Here is a 6,346-nt window from a genome sequence, read left to right as displayed (position 1 = left end):
TATTGAAGGATGTTCAGCAAAAGCTAAGCCTATATTCAAGTTAACATCAGGTTCTGTCAAAAAGACTCCTGTCACGAAAGGACGCAAACCAAGAAAGTTAGTTACCTCAAACATTCTGCAGCTGATTGGACAACTGATTGTGATGAAGCTTTGCACACCCTAAAAATAGAACTAACAAGAAATGTGACATTGGCTCACCCAGACTTTAACCAACATTTCATTCTGGCTGTAGATGCATCTTTTGATGGCGTGGGAGCTGTATTGTCGCAAGTTCTGCCAGGTGAAGAGATTGCCAGACCTGTAGCCTTTGCAAGCAGAACTCTGTCTCGCTCACAAATGAATTATCCAGCTCACAGGTTAGAGTTCTTTGCCTTAAAGTGGGCTATCTGTGAGAAGTTTAGCCATTGGCTGAGAGGACGGCACTTTACGGCATGGACTGATAATAATCCTCTTACATATATTCTGACTAAGCCACGGCTTGATGCATGTGAACAGAGATGGGTGGCAAAACTTGAGTCGTGAGCCATTTGTCCAGTCTTGCATAGGACATCGCCTTATCACTGAACCATACCTGTCTCTCTTGAAGGATGTCAGTGGTGTTGTTGACAATTCTGTCCAAGATGCTTTCAAGTGCACAAGTAATCATCAGGTGGTGCAGAAGGGTGGCAAAGGTTCTTGTGACCCAAACAGTGATGGACTCTTGCCTTCAGGTTCTTCCGGGAGCCAGGAAGTTTCTGCGGTGTTGGCAGCACATTCTACTGGCGGCTTGGGTGAAGTAATGGGGACAGTACCAGCCATCTCACAACCGCAACAGTTAAGCCCTACGTTGCTGCACAGCAACATTGTTAATGAGCAGGAGCAGGACAGCACCTTGTGTCGGATTCTGTACTATATTGAGAGATGTCGGAAACCATCTAAGAAAGAACAAGCAAAGGAATCCACAAGTGTGCGGAGATTGTTGAAACACCACGATAAACTGGTCATCTGTGATGGTGTGCTGTACAAGGTGAAAAGAGATCCGAAGCTGAACAAGAAACTGCACCTGTTTGTTGTACCTGCTTCATTAAAAACACAAGTCCTCCATGGAATCCATGATGCAGCAGGACATCAAGGACATAGTAGAACACTGTCACTAGTGAGACAACGATTCTTCTGGATTGAATGAGAAAAGATATTGATGATTATGTGAAGAATTGTTGTCGCTGTGTGATTAGTAAAACCTCAGAACCCAGTGCTTGTGCTCCGTTATAAAGTATCGGAACATCAGAGCCACTTGAGCTGGTCTGCATCGACTTTTGGTCGGCAGAGCTCAGAGAAGGAAAGTCTGTGAACGTGCTGATTGTGACAGATCATTTTACAAAAATGACTTCTTTCTAGTTTATGGATTTCCCAAGAGAATTCATTCTGACCAGGGGGCTAATTTCGAAAGCAAGCTAATCAAGGAACTACTGACCATGGCGGGTGTAGACAAGTCACACACACAACACCATACCACCCCATGGGTAATGGCATTGCTGAGAGGTTCAATAGGACTCTTGGAAGCATGATCAGAACATTGCCTCCTAAAGCAAAATCAAAATGGCCGCAGATGCTACAGCAACTTCTGTTACAACTGCACGGAACATGAGACAACGGATTTTGCGCCATTCTTTCTTATGTTTGGCAGACTTCCTCGTCTCCCAATTGACGTCCTGTTTCAAAATGTGCTTCTAAATGAGGATGTGGTGGATTTAAAGGATTTTGTGTCCAAGTTGAAGAATGACTTGCGTGAAGCAGCACATACAGCACAGGTGCACACTTTAAAAGAACAGGAACGACATGGCAGACATTACAACAGGAAGGTGAAGGGATGTCCACTGGCTGTTGGTGATAGAGTGCTGGTTGCAGACAGAGGTGAAAGAGGTAGAAGAAAAGTTGCTAACAAATGGGAGTCATCTCCATATGAAGTCATGATTGTGTACCCTGATATCAATGTTTACAGGACTTGGTAAATCAACTCCGACAAAGTGAGGGTAGTCCATAGAAATCTTTTGTTACCTGTGAACTTCCTACCGATTGATGAACCTCAGGAACAGGATCAAAGGTACGATGACGTGAATGATGAAATTGTTTTCTGTTTTTTTCTTGAACATTGTCAGAGAAAAAAACAAAGGTCACAAGTGCACTTTATTTCAGCAGTGAGTGAACGAAATGAGTGAGCGATTTCAGACGCTGACGTAAATTCCATGCGTCACAGCACAGGGAGCCGTCACAGACATTTTTTTGTCATGATCAAATTCATGAAACCACACAGGTGAAATGTTCATCTCGATATTAAATATGGGAATTATGAAGGCGGCAACTTTATAAAATGAAGAAATTCCATTTTATAAAAGTGTATATGTTTTTCTGTGCATACCCCTGGCATTCTGTTTTATTTTTGCATTAATAAAAAATGAATCACAATACAATTGATCTTTTCACAACTGTTCATTTGTTATGCTTAAGTTAATGATAAAGCGAAAATACTTGAACTTGTCATGTTTATGTATTTTTTTTATTATTAATATAATTGAACGGTTTACTTTACATGTCATTAATGATAAAAAAGGATGCAAACGCTACTGTTCTACAGTTTTTATTTTTAGTTTATATAAAAGTAAACTAGCAACAAAAACTAACACAAGTGCACGAGCACACATTTTCGCGTGGTTCTTGTCAGTGTCCTCCACCCAAGCCCGTTGGAAAACTTGGTGCAAAAATGTACTCCGTCTTGTTGGTTTTGGTTCTGGTGAATCTTATTTTTCTGAGAAGAAAGAGGCGGATTACACAACGCACGCCTCAAATTTGTTGCTCTTTAACTCGTCGACGCCACCCATCGGTAAGAAGTTAATACCCAGGTAACAATTTTAGGTTCTAAAAACTTTTTCCAAACGTTGTTTGGACATTTTAACATTTTAGTAACATTTTTAGTTTTGTCATGATTTATAACGTTATTTTAAAGGTTAAAAAAAAAGTTTCTTACAACATTCTCCTAACTTTTAATTTCACCCAAAATATAACGTTCTTTGAACGTTTATTTTTAATGGTTTATAAACGTTAAAATGTCCAGTTTTTTAATTTTGATTATAACGTTATTTAAATGTAACAAATAAAATAAAAGTTTTAAAAACATTTTGCTAACTTTATTTTCCCTGACAATATATTTCTTGGAATGTTTCTTTGCAATATTCCAAGTACATAAAAATGTCCAGTCTTCCTACCATGAATACTGAACATTTACAGCATGAATAGAACAGGATATAAAAAAAAAACTAACTGTATTGTTTCTCATAATAAAGAAATTGTGTAAAATTATGTTCTATGAAACATTTCACAACAGATTTGAAATGTTCAAATCATTTTCAAAAACTGGTTTAATTGTATAAAAAACAAAGACAACAAATATAAATTTGTATACATTAACATTTTCATGCAAAAATATGAAGCCTCAAATTAAATGTATGTGTGTGTGTATTTTATAACATTAACAGTATATAAGTGTGTCCACTGTCCTGATTCTCCAACTGTGAAGTGAACAGATTGCCTCAAGTTATTATTTTTAATTGTTGTTATATTATGAGAATATCCTAATACTTTCGCTACTTCATGCAACTGAATTTATTTTATAATCTTTGCTCTAAAGCTGATGTGTGTAATTTCCCACCAAGGAAAATTGCTAAAACATCCATGTTTTTTTTATACATACTTAAGAAGAGCCAATCAAGCATGTTGGCCTGAATGTGTGCCTAAAACAATATTGTGCCACTGCTTTGCAATATTGTGCAATATTGTGCAAGCATTAGATCTTAAAGGTATAAAGAAAAGATAAAAACATTTTGGCCATGTGGCTTGGATACTACAGCATCTAATGCCATTTTATAACGTTGTGAGGAACAGACAAAATTATCTATTCATTGAAAATCTTGCTTTGTACCTTAGCCTGTTTTTTTGAGTTTGCATAGTCACTTTACCCTAGAGTCTACATTCCAATATATGTATGTACAAGAACAGCTTGGATGCTGTACTACATTTTTATGTTCCACGGTGAAACAATACTTAAAACTGTGAGAAATCTTTCGATTGCAAATAGCATTAAAATGAACCATCTTACAACCAATTTAAATTTTTGAGAAAAAGAGAAAAGTGCAAGAATATTTTTAACAGATTAAGACTAATTTAAACTGAAACAATTTTTATAAAAATAAAACTTGTAATTGTAATATGGTAATTTTGGTCAAAGTTACACAACAGACAGATGACTAGTATAAATAAATATCACTGACTGCTCGGGGAAGATTATGGAGTTAAGATCACATATGTGCATTAAGCCTTGCCAATATGCCAGTAAGTCATCGCCCACCATGTGGCAGAGGTGTGGACTCGAGTCGCGTGACTTGGACTTGATTCGGACTCGAGTCACTAATTTGATGACTCGCGACTCGACTCGACAGAATCAGAAAAGACTTGCGACTCGACTTAGACAGCAATGACTTGCAACTTGACATGGACTTCAGCCGTCTGACTTGGAAATACTTATACTTTTTAAAACCAAAGATAAGAGTTGTATAATTAAAAATGTGCAGTAAATCAACAATTAATTTCCCAAATAAACGATTAATTTGATTTACAAATCTGCATGTCAACGCTCCTTATTCAACCAATCACCAATCAGCTTCCACGAAAGCTGGACCAAGTTTGAAGACGTCTCGGTTACCTACGTAACCTCGGTTCTCTCTAGATGAGGGAACGAGTATTGCGTAAGCTAGCTTACGCTACGGGAAAGATTCATCTTTTCTGAGATATTGAAGCCAAAAAATTATGCTTAATTTTGTATCATTTGTCAACGCAGTGCAGCAACTGCAGACCTTGAGCGGGCTAGCTAGCGAGCTCATTGGTTGCTCTGCGGCAACTGTTGCAGCCTATAGACGAACTTGCGTGAACTCGTGCCCAATGAGAGGCGCCCGCGCGCTCACTGTCCCAAAGCCCACCAGAATGGGCGTGGCTAGGGTGCATATAAGCGCAGTTCGTAGGCTGGAACCCTGGTTTTCATTGAATGAAGCGAAAATCGCTCGTGGCGCGAGCACGGCCAGCTACGCAATACTCGTTCCCTCATCTAGAGAGAACCGAGGTTACGTAGGTAACCGAGACGTTCTCTTACGAGAGGTTCTCTCGTATTGCGTAAGCTAGCTTATGCTACGGGAACTCATTGTCAACGCCGTGCACACCAAGCATCCACTGCATGAGCCCCAGGGGGGTGGGGGGACCCGGGGGAGCCCTTGTGAGTGGGGAAATAATATTTGGCCGGCAAGAGTGCGGGTCAGTGTGTGTGTGTGATACATAAGCACATAGTGAGAAGGGAAAAACAGAGCGGCGGTGCCGGTCTGTGTGGAATGTGTCCCATTAGTGCAGCTCACCAGGGGAGCTGTAGCGTATTAAACCGCTAGTAGTTTTGCCTGCAGAGCGGGCACTTCCAGATTGTAAAATCTGACAAAGGTGGAGGGGGAAGCCCAGCCCGCTGCCACACATATGTCCTGAATGGAAATCCCGCTGGACCATGCCCACGAGGAGGCCATGCCTCTGGTGGAGTGAGCCCTAATGCCTAACGGGCATGGCAGGTCTTTCGACGCGTACGCGGCAGCAATAGCGTCCACTATCCATCTAGACAGTGTCTGTTTCGAGGTGGCGAGACCCTTGGTGCGCCCTCCGAACGAAACGAAAAGCTGCTCAGCGCGTCTGAAATAGGCGGAGCGCGCAGTATACAATCTCAGTGCTCTGACTGCGCAAAGGAGATTTGTGTCGCGTTCGCTATCGGATGCTGGCAGAGCCGATAGTGAAATAATCTGTGCTCTGAAAGGAGTACCGATCACCTTGGGGACATAGCCGTGTCTAGGCTTTAAAATGACCTTGGAGTCACTTGGTCCAAACTCCATACACGCAGCGCTGACAGACAGCGCGTGAAGATCTCCCACACGTTTAACTGATGACAGGGCAGTCAGAAAAACGGTTTTGAGTGAAAGGTATTTCAAATCCACGGATTCAAGCGGTTCGAAAGGGGGGGCTTTCATAGCTTCGAGAACTACAGAAAGATCCCAGATAGGAACCGATGGGGGGCGCGGGGGGTTCATCCTTCTAGCTCTCCTGAGGAAGCGGATGACCAGCTCGTTTTTTCCCCGTGACTGGCCGTGCAGGGGTTCGGCGAACGCCGCGACGGCCGCCACGTACACTTTCCCCGTGACTGAGCGTGGATGGGGATCTGCCCTTATCCAACAGCTCTTGTAAAAACACGAGCAGTGACGACACCCCACATGTCCGTGGGTCCAATGGA

This window comes from Xyrauchen texanus, chromosome 45 (genome assembly GCF_025860055.1).
Source record: "Xyrauchen texanus isolate HMW12.3.18 chromosome 45, RBS_HiC_50CHRs, whole genome shotgun sequence".
Taxonomy (NCBI): domain Eukaryota; kingdom Metazoa; phylum Chordata; class Actinopteri; order Cypriniformes; family Catostomidae; genus Xyrauchen; species Xyrauchen texanus.
The sequence above is the reverse complement of the archived record's forward strand: the minus strand, read 5'-3'. Positions refer to the sequence as shown.